Below are 15,220 nucleotides of genomic sequence, written 5' to 3' on the forward strand. Positions count from 1 at the left end.
GTGTTAAAATACTTACTTTGTTTTTAGAAATTTAGTTGTCTATCTCTCTATTAGGGTACTGGATAAAAGGTCCCATCGCTCTCTGTGGTCGAAACTGATTGTCTTGTCTCCTTGTAAAAGGCCTAGAGAAGGACAGTATTTACAGTAACAGAAAGTTTTAACCCAGATTTCATCTCAAGATAAAGTTAGTTAGCAAAGACGTTCTGTTATTAAAATGGTATTTGTCCCCTCTCAAGAAGAGCTCGACCGGTGTTTTATGTATTTTCCATTTGTTAAAATGTTGCGTCCGCACAAATAACGAACTTAAATTCCAGCCAAACCAATAAAAACTACAGAACACAAGTAAACTACATTGGAGCTCAGGTGTACCCATCCATCTCTTGGCATTTCGTCTTTGATTTGTTAGAGCAAGAGCAACTTGAAAACACGTTACTTGGAAGCTGGGTTTACAATTTACATATATATTGGATTAAGTTGGTCTGTGCAGGGCGATAGTCATCTAACTAGGTCAGATTTTATGAACGCGCTTCAAGTTAGCAAAGGGTATGAACATGCATTTGATTGTTACCATAGCAAAGAAAAGATACATTGATGGAAGTGTGCAGAAAAGAATTTTGCGTCAATAGTAAAAATTACAGGTATTTTCTGTCCACCTTGTGTCTTCTGGAGGCTGAATGAACACACATTGCTAATCTGAATGGTAAACACCACGGTTAGAGCAAAATAACCTGCTTTTTTAAGAGTACAGTTACATGTTAGATTTTTGTATCGGGTATCATTTATTTTACATTTGCAAAAACGATTATTTCCATATAGACTTCAATATGTAGAAAGATGTCTCAAATCACTTCAGAGGCATGCCAGAAAGAAGTAAGGTGAAATCAAAGAATGAGAATCTGGACAATGGCTTAAAGCATGGAGGAGATGGGTGAGAGGATGCACAGATTGAATTGCTGAGGTTATGACTGAAGTAGGTAAGAGCACAGTCTGGATTAATACCAGAACTTTGAGGCACAGGAGATGGAGGGAGGAGGAATTTTGAACCTTTCGGCTGTTTGTAACTCTTTCCTTTGTACTCATCATTTGAAACATAGTGTAAAGTGTATGTATGTATTATAAATAAGTTTGTATATATAATATTTGAAAACTCCCGAGGACTGACTGGATTGGTGAGGGTTTTAAATGTTGAATAAACATCTTAACAAGTAATGATTTTAAACTGTTTAGAAGTAGCATCTTAATGTTGTAGGGAGATAATACTTTAAAACATTCCAGGCAACTGGCAGCTGACTGATCAGTTTTAAACGTAAAACTACTTTTGTAGAAAGCTGGGCAGTTAATTTGTGCATGAAAAGTTTGTGCAGCTAATGGTGACAGTTGGATCCATTGTAGTAATGTGGACTGAGAAATAAATATTAATCAGTACAAAGAGCGTGACTTTTTTGCTATAATTCTAAGTAGTATAATAGGACCTTTTGCATCCACCTAAGACAGTAAGTAGGTTCTCGGTTAACAGTTTATTCAGAAAGTAGCAGTACCTCCCAACAGTGCTGCTGTCCCTGTTGGTACAAATTTATGGAAATCAGATTGTGGATTGGCATCAGCAAGAGCAATAACACCCATTCTACAATCATAAAAAAGGGAGATAACAAAATCTGCTTAATTAACTCCAATTTCTACCACTTCTTGCAATGCACTGGAATACTGGAATAGGATTTTTGCAGTGTATAAGTTTGTAAAGAGCATATTTTGCCTTTTAGCTATTCAAATGCAATGTATTATAATATTGTTATGGTATATTTCCTGCTGCATTTCCTTAAGTGAAACAATCTTAATACAAATCAGGATATTAATGTTAAGCTTCGAGGGATAAATTATAAAATGGATAAATATTAAAAGCTTAGTATTGACCTTTTGAAAAGTGATTGCAGTTAAAAGCTGCACGGCCTCCATAAGCCACCTGTTTTGCTCATCACTGATTACCAAGAACTAAATTAACTATGCACTAAACTAAATATGAGTAATGAGGTACTGATAATGTTCAAAGATGTATTTTATTGTATAATGGCACATTTGATATGTAAAGTAGGTTAGGCTTAATACTATAGATTCAAGCATTATATGTAAAGTGGAACAGATTTACATTAAAAAGTTGCATAAGCACAATTGTATCTCATGAATTTTTCAGAAATGCAACTATTTTGGAAACTTTAAAAATATAAAAAATGCTCTTATGGTCCATACATTTTAGATACTATTAAAATCAACCTTGATTAATACAGTCTTTAAAAATAAATTCTGAATATCATTTAATTAAGAAATTATTTTATGAACATGAAATGCAAACTTCGGTGCATGCAAATAAAAGCTTTAATAAAGGAATTGAATAAAGTGCATCACTCAAAGTGATAAGAAGGAATGGGGTACTGAGGGCACATTAAAAAAGATTTTTGAAAGTTTTTACTAAGGATGATGTGATCCCGCAAAGTAGCATTTAGGATGATAGGATGGGACATGTGGAATGTGATAGATCTTTGGTGTTGGAACAGTGAGAATAGGAAGCAAACAGTAAATTAATGTCAGAGGAACACAGGATGTGAATAGTGCATCCTCAGATTGATTTGTGAGTTGCCCAAAGTTCATCAGTACATGTCAGTGTTTCTGATATTTCCCTGTACAGTATAACTATCAACAGGGTTTGGGTTTTCTGCATGTGTGCAAACATCCAACCCTGAAACTGTAGCTGCCATTCTGGCACTATTGCTGAACTCCACAAGGAGTCAAGATGACTAAATTGCAGAAATTCCACTGTGCTGGTGAGCAGAGTTAGATCTGCTCCAGTAATGACAAATCATTTATGTGAATGATGTGAACATCTGCAAGCTATCAAGGAAACTTTTAGTTAAATTATGTTAAGTTAATGGAGTTTAATTGAATTATTTCAGTTGTCATTAAAGTGTTCATCTCCAATTTTAGTTTTTAAAAATTTGTAATTAATTTGACATAGCTTTTGAGTGCAGCTGAATGTCATAGACGTTTGTCAGCCTTCAGTTCTAGGCAAGTTTGGCAGTTTGCTAAATAGTGGGTGTGGATTAGCTTTTATCAGTTTTTTTTCAGCTGCTTTGTGGGTAGTGTTTGTTCTGGCCCACCAATTTGATGGCATTGGGCTGTGCAAGACCTGCCACATGCTGGGAACTTGGCGCTGTAGGTCAGGCTGCCATTTTGCAGGAAATTGACCCTGGCAAATTCCAACTGAGTTGTGGAGGACACCTCTGGCAAAAGATTCTGGTCCAGCGTAATTGGGTGAAAATGGATTGTTTTCCTGGCCAATATTTGTAGATTATTTCATCATGCAGGACATTGTTGTGAACAAAATGACTGCTGCATTTCTCAGGGTTACAGAAGAAACTGCACGACAGAAGTATCTAATGATCATGAGAGACTTCTTTCTTTTTGTGGCCACGATAGGATTACTTCGTTATGGATTGTGTGATATTTTGGAAGGTAGTGTGGGGACGTTTGGAGTGTAATAACTTGGGTAATCTTCAAGATAGTGATAGAGGTGTAAATGAATATTGTACCTGCAGCAAAATTGTAGCGGGCTGCATTTTGGAGATGGAGGAAATGGATTCTGTGAGTAAGATTGTATTTCGGGTTTAAAGCTTGGTTCAAGGTCTAACTGGATGCCTAAGTAGCACTTCTCTGTGTTTAGCTTGAGAGAGCAGCAGGGAAAGTTGATCAGGTCAAAGGCAGAGGCCCATGGAGACTGAAGAGCAAACAAAATTATTTCAGTTCTGCTGCATTGAGTCAGAGGAGCCAAAATACTATATGATCCATATGATATTGGACTAGCAAGACTTTTTACAAAAGCTATTTTGTATTTACGTTCTTCCTATAAAAATAAAATACACCTAAGGGTTTTATGGGTTTATTCAAATAAACGTTGGCTCAGATCCAAATTTAAAAAAAACAAATGGATGACATCATTAGAGGTCTGTTAACTGTTATTTACTTATGGAAATTTACTATGGAAACTTAAGTCAATTTACTTATGGAGTTCTGCAAGGTAGTTTTTCTTTACAAACTTTTCTATTGCGGTTCTGTATGTTAATGTACTCTACTGTGTAGATAATTTTAAAAGGATGTTATTTAAAGAGTATTAAAATCTGCTTTTTTCATTATGTATTAACATGAAATATATCTTATATCATCCCTTCAGTGTGTGTAAACATAACATTGAGAACAATCTATTCCATGAAAGAAGTAACAATTTATTTATGAGCCAGTGATCTGACTCATTAATTGAAATAAGTTTATTCCATTGTCCCTTCAGAGTATGCAAGAGAAATCATTTTGGCAACTTAACCACATATGCTATGTCAGTTGATGTATCACTGAGGTTTCAGTTGTTTCCAATCCAAACACCTCAATGTGTTTGTTGAACAGTGGGCCAAAACCCTTCAAAGGTCCTTGGTGTTATATTAAATCATCGACGTAGTTAAATCATAGTGCTATCAAATTTACAATACCAGATCAAATCATTGAAAAGACTATAAGAGGTTTCATAGAAAATAGGTGCAGGAGTAGGCCATTTGGCCCTTCAAGCCTGCACCGCCATTCAGTACGATCATGGCTGATCATCCAACTCAGAACCCTGTACCTGCCTTCTCTCCATACCCTCTGATCCCTTTAGCCACAAGGGCCATATCTAACTCCTTAAATATAGCCAATGAACTGGCCTCAACTGTTTCCTGTGGCAGAGAATTCCACAGATTCACCACTCTCTGTGTGAAGAAGTTTTTCCTTATCTCGGTCCTAAAAGGCTTCCCCTTTATCCTTAAACTGTAACCCCTCGTTCTGGACTTCCCCGACATCGGGAACAATCTTCCTGCATCTAGCCTGTCCAATCCCTTTAGAATTTTATACGTTTCAATAAGATCCCCCCCCTCAATCTTCTAAATTCCAGAGAGTATAAGCCTATTTGATCCAGTCTTTCATCATATGAAAGTCCTGCCATCCCAGGAATCAATCTGGTGAACCTTCTTTGTACTCCCCCTATGGCAAGAATGTCTTTCCTCAGATTAGGAGACCAAAACTGCACACAATACTCCAGGTGTGGTCTCACCAAGGCCTTGTACAACTGAAGTAGTACCTCCCTGCTCCTGTACTCAAATCCTCTTGCTATGAATGCCAGCATACCATTTGCCTTTTTCACCGCCTGCTGTACCTGCATGCCCACTTTCAATGACTGGTGTACAATGACACCCAGGTCTCGTTGCACCTCCCCTTTTCCTAATCGGCGAACATTCAGATAATAATCTGTTTTCCTGTTCTTGCCACCAAAGTGGATAACCTCACATTTATCCATATTAAATTGCATCTGCCATGAATTTGCCTACTCACCTAACCTATCCAAGACACCCTGCATCCTCTTCACATCCTCCTCACAGCTAACACTGCCACCCAGCTTCGTGTCATCTGCAAACTTGGAGATGCTGCATTTAATTCCCTCATCTAAGTCATTAATGTATATTGTAAACAACTGGGGTCCCAGCACTGAGCCTTGCGGTACCCCACTAGTCACTGCCTGCCATTCGGAAAAGGTCCCATTTATTCCCACTCTTTGCTTCCTGTCTGCCAACCAATTCTCTATCCACATCAATACCTTATCCCCCAATACCGTGTGCTTTAAGTTTGCACACTAATCTCCTGTGTGGGACCTTGTCAAAAGCCTTTTGAAAATTCAAATATACCACATCCACTGGTTCTCCCCTATCCACTCTACTAGTTACATCTTCAAAAAATTCTATGAGATTCATCAGACATGATTTTCCTTTCACGAATCCATGCTGACGTTGTCCGATGATTTCACTGCTTTCCAAATGTGCTGTTATCACATCTTTGATAACTGACTCTAGCATTTTCCTCACCACTGATGTCAGGCTTACCGGTCTATAATTCTCCGGTTTCTCTCTCCCTCCTTTTTTAAAAAACGGGATTACATTAGCCTCCCTCCAATCCTCAGGAACTAATCCAGAATCTAAAGAGTTTTGAAAGATTATCACTAATGCATCCACTATTTCTTGGGCTACTTCCTTATGCACTCTGGGATGCAGACCATCTGGCCCTGGGGATTTATCTGCCTTTAATCCCTTCAATTTACCTAACACCACTTCCTTACTAACATGCATTTCCCTCCCTTTCTCCATCTCACTAAACCCTTGGTCCCCTACTATTTCCGGAAGATTATTTACATCCTCCTTAGTGAAGACAGAACCAAAGTAGTTATTCAATTGGTTTGCCATGTCCTTGTTCCCCATGATCAATTCACTTGTTTCTGACTGTAAGGAACCTACATTTGTCTTAACCAATCTTTTTCTTTTCACATATCTATAAAAGCTTTTACAGTTAGTTTTTATGTTCCCCACCAGCTTTCTCTCATAATCTTTTTTCCCTTTCCTAATTAAGCCCTTTGTTCTCTTCTGCTGGACTCTGAATTTCTCCCAGTCCTCAGGTGTGCTGCTTTTTCTGGCTAATTTGTATGCTTCTTCTTTGGAATTGATACTATCCTTAATTTCCCTCGTCAGCCACAGGTGCACTACCTTCCCTGGTTTAGACTTTTGCCAAACTGGGTTGAACAATTGTTAACATCCTAATGGTGTTTCTTCTGTAGACCTGTGATTATCCAATCTATTTTTGCCTGCTAACTTGTTATTACTATGCTGTCCGTGCTGGTGCAAGACTGATTATAAAAAGCATTTGTTTGCTTATATTTTGGTACTTTTTCAAATTTTGTTACTGTACAGTACCTTGATTTAAATCCAATAGGATTTATACCTGCGGGATCTGCTCTCAAAGCTAGTATCGGGGAGATCACATTGGCAATCCTAATTGCATTGTGAAATGCAAACACGAGGAGATCTGCAGATGCTGGAAATTCAAGCAGCACACATAAAATGCTGGTGGAACGCAGCAGGTCAGACAGCATCCATAGGAAGAAGCATAGTCAACGTTTCAGGTTGAGACCCTTCGTCAGGACTCCTTACAAAGGGTCTCGGTCCAAAACGTCAACTGTGCTTCTTCCTATGGATGCTGTCTGCCCTGCTGTGTTCCACCAGCATTTTGTGTGTGTTGCATTGTGAAATGCTCACCAACAGTTGAATGTGACTTGTAATTTAAGAACCAACAAACTGAAAAATTTGTTTAATTTTTATTGGCTTTTGTGTCTGCTCACAAAGGTAATTGTGCTGGTTACACTATTTATTATTTTTCATTTAAGCTGTATTTTGACTTTTCCACAAAATTTTTTACTTCTTACAGATTACACTGTAGTTGTCACTGATACAGTTTTAATATAATGACAGCACAGTGTCCATGAAACATCTTGCATCTATTGTTACAGTCTGAGAATTTTTTTATATAACACGACACTTTTTACCCTTTGGGCATTCTCCATCAATTTACAAACAATATATTTAATTATATGTGCTATTATCTTTGTCACATCTTTTACAAGGAACTTTATCAGATGCTTTTAAAAAGAATTAGTTGTATATTTATTCTTGGTTATCTCTTATTTCTTCAGATAATTCTGTAAGACTGCTAACAATTTGTTTATAGAAAGTCATTCTGATTGACTAAAATCAGCTTGTTTTTCTTTTAAGTAAGTTCTTTCTGATCAGTGTTGCTCTCATTTCACAAGTGCAAAGCCGTGGCATGGGTAAAAGTTCTTTAACTTGACAATCCAACTGCGAACCAAAATTCATTGGGATCATGTTTATTGATTAGTGCTTCGGTATGGCTTTGAGTATGTTGCATTAGTTTGTGAGAAGAATCTCTATCAGACTGATTGTTACAGAACCAAGGAAAGGAAACCGGCCAATCCTTTCACCAATTTGAAATACATTTATTAACGATAAAAGTAATTCAAGTGAAATGTGTAGATTCTTAAAGCTATACTCCATCTTGTAATTGATAAATGAGAATATTGACTGCAGCTCTTGGTCGTTTTTCACTGCCACCCCACTGAATCGTAGTTTTTTGGTGGCTGTTCCTCTGATTGTTGTTGTTGTTCCTCTCTGCGCCTCGTGGCGCATTGGGCAGCAACCATGCCCTTTAGCGTTATTCTGGTTTTTTTTTTAATGAGGCTAGCGTGATGCTTAACCCATCACGGATGGAAAGCGTGCCAGGAGCCAGCCAGGTTCAGACCCAAGACCACTCGTCTCAAAGTCCAGTTCAGATGCCACTACACCACAGGCCAGCTACTTGCTGTGATGATGTGACTTGTATTAGAATTCTCAAACCCCACCACTCACACTTTAAGGTTTACTGATTGCTTTGCAATACAGATTTTTATAAGTTGAGGGTTAGTTCTATTTTATTTAAAATAGCTTTGATCTATATTTATATAAAAAGCGATTTTAATTAGTCCTGGTCATTTTCTTTTGTTTTCTCAGTGTATTTGTGACTTGCTTCTGTCTTCTGATTTGGTGTAGGCTGACTCAATTTTGGATTGTAACAGGCCTGTGGAAAGTTGTACTGAACAAAACACAGATGGAATTGCCTTAAACCAATAAAAAAACCTTAATTATTGGCAGGCTTATGGTATCCATTCTGAAATGTCAAAGATTAGAATTTGCAACTGATGTTATAGTGATCAGGACCCTAGATTAGGAGAAGTATTGTCTTCTAATTTGATAAATTCCAATCATTAATAAAAAAACTGAAATGAATTACAAGACCTGTGATATTCTTGATAATTAAGTAACTTTCCCCATTTACTTAGTTTGTATTCATTAGGCATATATTTTGTGACTTGATTTTAATTTACTTAGTACCTTTTGGTGCAGAGTTCATTTGTCTAAATATTTTGCATTTAACTTTCCAGCCAGGTACAGATATAGATTATAACCAATGTTTCAATGACAAACTCTGCCATCTTCATTCCAATTTGGTTATAATCGATACCTGTACCTGGCTGGAAGCCCAGAAGAGATTATTTGTCATATAAGCCAGGAAAGCACGAGATCTCCCCCTCTCCCTCCCACTTTCAAATCTCGTACTAGCTCTTCCTTCAGTTAGTCCTGACGAAGGGTCTCGGCCCGAAACGTCGACTGTACCTCTTCCTAGAGATGCTGTCTGGCCTGCTGTGTTCACCAGCGACTTTGATGTGTGTTACTTGAGATCCTATTTATTATTACTTTTTTTTTACATCTTTCTAGTTATAACAGTTTTAAAATGCTGTAAAATAGAAGAAATAAAACATCTATATTTTGAAATATTGATAGGTTTAACATAATTTTTCAATGCTTACTATTTTAGTTGAAATCTAAAATAAACTTTGCAAGAAGATGTTATCCTTCTGACCATTGCCATGTTCTATACTTCTGACTAGTTATTTCTTGACTTTATTTTGGTTTTCAAATATAGTTGGTTTCATTGATTCTCTTATGATTCTTTAGATTAAAGGGTGAAAATATGCTTGGTGACACATTTATGCCGACAGAAATCAAATAATTTGAGGAACAAAACTATGTTGGTCTGTCGGCACTGGATTCAGACACTGCAAAGACTCCTCCAGCCAAGTCAGCCTTGCAGAGTCCTCCCTGCGTACGTCAGTTGTGTAAATGGGCTGAGTTGCCTTGCAGATCAGTTAAGCAACAGTGTGATATGGTTGTGCTTCTGGATTGTAACTTGTGGACAACTTACCAGATCCCCCATCAGAGTCCTTGAGTATATTCTAACCCATTGGTAGGAAGGTCATGATTACCATCTTCTCCTTCAACTGATGAATCAGGGCTCCATCATGTTAATGAACACTTCGAAGAAATAGCGGAAGTAGCAAAGGCACATGACGTAGTCCAGGTGGGGGACCTCTGATATCAACACCGACCGTACCTTGGCAGCACCTCCATTCAGAGTCTTGAAGGAGATGGTTGTCTGTAGTGAGCAAACCCACATGAAGTACAAACCTGAACAGAAAGCAAAAAAAATGTAGGTGCTGGAAATGTGAAATGAAAAGAGTAAATGTTGTGAAGGAGGAAGGAAGGGACCATGGGTTTATTCTTTGATACTGCTCATTTGGAGATTGACTTGCTGCAAAACTTTGAAAGACTCAGCCATGAGTTGCCATGGAAGCTGATAAACAGATGCTTCATACTCTGGCACAGGATGTTCTCAGTTTTCACATATCCCATGGAATGTTTGATGTCAACTCCTCGAATCTCCTAATCATCTTGTATATTCAATCCAATGGCTGGAGAGTCATCAGCTTCACTTTTCTTTTGAATCCTTCCCAGTTATGATTCTCATATTACTGTTCCTGGCCATTACTACGTAAGGAGTTATTACCCTTTGACAAGCCCACATTGATCTCTTGTCTTTCTTGACTCTCTGCAATTGACTAAAACGAGGAGTCTCCTCCTTGCAGCATACCCTGCTAATCTATGCTCTGTCCTCCAGTGAGTGTTTAGTCATTTTTCACTTTCAGCAGGACTATACTTGTAACATTTGTTCTGTAGCATTAGTTTGTGAAAGAGCCACTCACATTCAATATGATACTGTTGAAGGCTCTGAAGGCATACATCTTGACTTCACGCCTCCAGCCAATTTTTTTTTCTACCATTATAGAGTATCAGGATGAACTCATAACTCTTGTATTAACGACAAGGACAGGCATTAGGGTGTGCAAGGATCCATGTTACAACACCACGTATGGTGAATTTGATTTGTGTCTCTGGAGCCATGCAGCTGCTGCAGATGTTTCCTATGTTTTCATCCTTCTCTCTATTGCTGCTTTAGGGATTTCAGACATATGGCTCTTGCACAGGAATGAATGATTGTACTTTTTTTTTCTAACAAGAGCACAAGGCAGAGGATAGCTTTCTGTATACTTGTTTGCTGGTATAGTTAGCTTCCCAAATGTACAAGGTCTCAGTTTAAACCTTGTGGATTTCAGAGAACTCATAGATTGAGCTCTTAATGAACCAGAGGGGTCAATCTACCTTTCCAGGGAACTTGCATGACTACTTCATTATTGCACATTTGACAGTGAGAATCCTCTTGAAGTGACACTAGAATTATTCTCTTTTCTTTTATTTCCTCATGCCAATAAAGATTCCGGAGTCTCCAGCAGAACGAAGATACAATAGGAGCCATACGACAAATGCAGCCAAATGAAGAATTCCATTAGCTATGTTGAAGGTCAGATTCCTCTGCCTTCTGTATAACTTGCCCAAAGGGGTCACTGAATGCTGAGTTCGGGAGTGTGACCGGGGCTGGCCTGATAGCATACATGACAGGTAGTTGATTTCAGAGAAAGATGACAATGGGCGATCTCTAGAAGTGATACCAAGCAGTGGCTAATCAATCATGGGTTCTCTCAGCCCACAGTGTAGCCAAAGCAGAAATGTACCAGCATTTTCTCTCATTCACCACACTATGACCTCAAAATTAGAGTGCGCTAATTTAATTATACCAATCTCTGATTTTACAGATTAACAAATATTTTGAGCAGTTTTTTTCTCCACAACAATACTTTGTAAATAAACTCACATTTTAATTTAAAATGAATGTCTTATGTTAAGCAACCCCATTGTCATGCAGTTCACCATCAACATGTGTCTAATTTTTTTTAGACTTCTCAGAGTTGCTGCACTTAAGGGTCAGGGCTGGGGATTCAACATTTTTTTTGTTTATACAAGGGAAGGCACCAAAGTGCCCACAAGCTTCGAGCAGGCTTGCATTATATGGGTGTCTAAGAAGAAAGTGGTAACCTGCCTCAATGAGTATCGTCCAGTAGCACGTACACCCGCTGTAATGAAGTGCTTTAAGAGGTTAGTGGTGAAACACATCCTTCTGCCTGAGCAGCGACTTGAATCCGCTCCAGTTGCCTACCATCACCACATGTCAGAAGCAGATGCCATTTCATCAGCTCTTCACTCAGTCTTGGAGCATCTGGATAGCAAAGATGTATAGATCGGGATGCTCTTCATAGACTGTAGCTTGGCATTCAATACTATCATCCCCTCAAAATTAATCAATAAGCTTCAAGACCTTGGCCTCAGTATCTCCTTGTGCAATTGGATCCTTGATTTCCTCACTTGCAGACTCCAGTCAGTTTGGATTGGCAACAACATCTCCTCCACAATCTCCATCAACACAGGTGCACCACAAGGCTGTGTGCTTAGCCCCTGCTCTACTCGCTTTACACTTATGACTCAGGCTAAGCACAGTTCCAACACCACATTTAAGTTTTTCTGATGACATTAAAGGTGGTGACAAGTCAGCATATAGTAGGGAGGTTGAAAATCTGGCTGAGTGGTGCCATAACAACAACTTTTCACTCAATGCCAGCAAGACAGAAGATGATTTATTGACTTGGAGGTCCATGAGCCAGTCCTCACTGGAGGATCAGCAACTTTAAATTCCTTTGTGTTATCAAGGGTTCGGCATGCAAGTGCCATTATGAAGAAAGCACAGCGGTGCCTCTACCTTATTAGAAGTTTGCAAAGATTCAATGTGCCATCTAAAACTTTGACAAACTTTTATAGATGTGTGCTGGTGATTATATTGACTGGTTGCATCACAGCCTGGTATGGAAAAGCTTACAAAAAGTAGTGAGCACGGCCCAGTCCCTCTAGGGTAAAGCCGCCCCATCACTGAGCACATCTACACAGATTGCTGTTGCAGGAAAGCAGCATCCGTCATGAGGACCCCCGCCACCCAGACCATAGTTTCTTCCTGATGACAGCAGTGAGAAGGTGGTACGGGAGCCTCAGGACCCACACCACCAGGTTCAGGAACAGTTCTTGCCCCTCAACCATAGGCTCTTGAACCAGAGGAGATGACTTCACTTGCCCTATTACTGAACTGTTCCCACAACTTATGGACTCATTTTCAAGGACTCGATATCATGTTCTCGATATTTTATTGCTTATTTATTTATTTATTATTATTATTTCTTTCTTTGCTTTTATTTTTGTATTTGCACTTTTTTTTTGCACGTTGGTTGGTTGTCCGTCCTGTTGGGTGCAGCCTTTCATTGGTTCTATTATGTTTCTTGTGTTTACTGTGAATGCCCGCAATAAAATGAATCTCAGGGTTGTATGTGGTGACATATATGTACTTCGCTAATAAATTTAGTTTGAATATTGCAAGTCATACAGAAGTTGTTAGAAACTAAGTTGTAAAGAAGTTCTGGTGGTGGTGGGGGAGGGGGGGCCCCCAGGTAGGTCAAGTGATGGGGCAAAGATCCAGCATATAGAATATTATTACAGGGGGAAAAATGAAACTGCGTTTTGGCAGGAATGAGAAAAGGAAATGTCAAAATGGTCAGAGATTGCTGAACTTTGAGATTCTGAGGGATCTAGGTCGCCTAATGAATAATTTGCAAACCACTGGTATGCAAGTAAAGCAACTAATTAGGAAAGCCAACAGAATATGATAGTTTATCATGAGGCGAATTGAATTTTGTACATTGTTGGCCCCCTTTAAGAAGGTATGTTAATATCATGGAAGCAGTTTGTCAAACTTTAAAATGGGCATTCTGTCCTTTGACTAGTCTTGTATGCTAAAATTTTAAAAAGTAAGTATGGATTTGGAGAGAATTGTTTCTTTGGGATAATCTCGAACTGGGGAGGGAGGTGGGAAAAAGAGGTTTGCCCTATTACGACACCAGTATATTTTTTTTCCTCTCTGAGGATCCCAAGCCTTTGAAACTCTCCAAAGGCCTTAGAAGCAGAATTGTTGAATATTTTAAAGGCAATTGTTTCTGGATAGGCAAGGAGGAAAATGGTTATCATGTATGTAGTTATAATAATGTAGGGGGCCATTCAGCCCATTGAGTATATGATGATTCTTGGAGAAATCTTAAAAAATTCCATCCTCACAATTATATCCCAGAAATCCCACTCTTTATGTGTCCATCAACTTCCCTGGGTTCCTCTTCACCTATACCAGGGGCAGTTTGCAGTTGTTGATTAATAGTCAGAGGACCCAGGGGAAACCACGTGGTCACTGGGTGAAAATGGCAACTCCTCACAGATGGCAATCTTGGGATGAAACTTGTGTCCCTGGGACAATGAGGCAGTGGTGCCAACGTCTGTGCCACCAGGCTGCCTGTTACCATGGGCAAACAGTAATGTTGGAGTAAGGTTATAGTCAGACTGGGCTTGATCTTATTAAATGGTAGAACAAGCTCAAGGACACAACTGACCTAGTCCTCCTCATTCATACGGGAGCCATAAAGCTCTTCTGAGTTTTTCATTGTCTCACCCAATGTTAGCAATGCTTTGCAGGCTGCAGCTGCTAATGCATTATAATATCACTAAATATAATCCAAGTTGTTGCTGACTTGAGATCTTTAGCCTGTTGTTAACCATCTCCAAGTACTGAGATGTTCAAACTAAACTGAATTCCAGCACTGGTAGTGTTATTATGTTTAATGTACACTCAAATTAGATATCATCAATGCAAAATCATGTTGATTAGATAAGCACTTTTCAATGTCACCTTCATAACATTGCAATAGTTGTTGTAATGAGGAACACTTAAAACACTGCATGGCAGCGAATAGACTTTGAACATCAAAGTGAACAGGGAAGAAATGTCTATCAAAAGCATGATGAGGTTCCGAACTTTGTCAGTGTGCTATGGTGTAGATAAAAATAGTTAAACCATTGCTCAAGGAATTGAGGAATGATGGGAAAAAGACAATGGTTTGACAGGATTCCTACTAGTTTTTAACAACCATCAACAATGAAATGCAAATCTGTGTGATTTCTGGTCAATGTCTGGTCTCTGGTCATTTCTAGTGTGATGCCCGGTGGGCAGCTCAGGCATGGAGGACATTCTCCCTGTGACCTCATGGGCTTCCTCCTTCCACATTCCAAAGACGTACAGTTTAAGGTTAGGAAGTTGCGGGCATACTACGCTGATGCTGGAAGCAGAGTGACACTTGCAGGGTGCCTCTCGGTGTTGGTCGTTCATGCAAAACAATGCATTCCACTGTATGTCTCAATGTACATGTGACAAAGCCAGCCTTTATTCTTGCAATGAAAATATGGCTTTGGCTTGTTCAGAATAATGTATCCATTTAAAGACGACAAAAGATACCTACAAATACTGTTTACTCTGTAATTGTGAGCAATGTGCTAGGTGTTCATGAAAAGGTTGGGTTTTCACAGGCAGACATGCAAAAGTAATGACTTATTTCCACCAG

The 15,220-nt window shown here is 38.9% G+C and overlaps 1 protein-coding gene across 4 annotated transcripts in view; it reads left to right on the forward strand.

Annotated features, from left to right (window-relative positions):
* dusp16 (dual specificity phosphatase 16) overlaps window positions 1-15,220 on the forward strand; it is a 72,723-nt gene that overhangs the window by 16,466 nt on the left and 41,037 nt on the right. The gene's annotated exons all lie outside the window — the stretch shown is intronic.

Source organism: Mobula birostris, chromosome 9 (assembly GCF_030028105.1).
Source record: "Mobula birostris isolate sMobBir1 chromosome 9, sMobBir1.hap1, whole genome shotgun sequence".
Taxonomy (NCBI): domain Eukaryota; kingdom Metazoa; phylum Chordata; class Chondrichthyes; order Myliobatiformes; family Myliobatidae; genus Mobula; species Mobula birostris.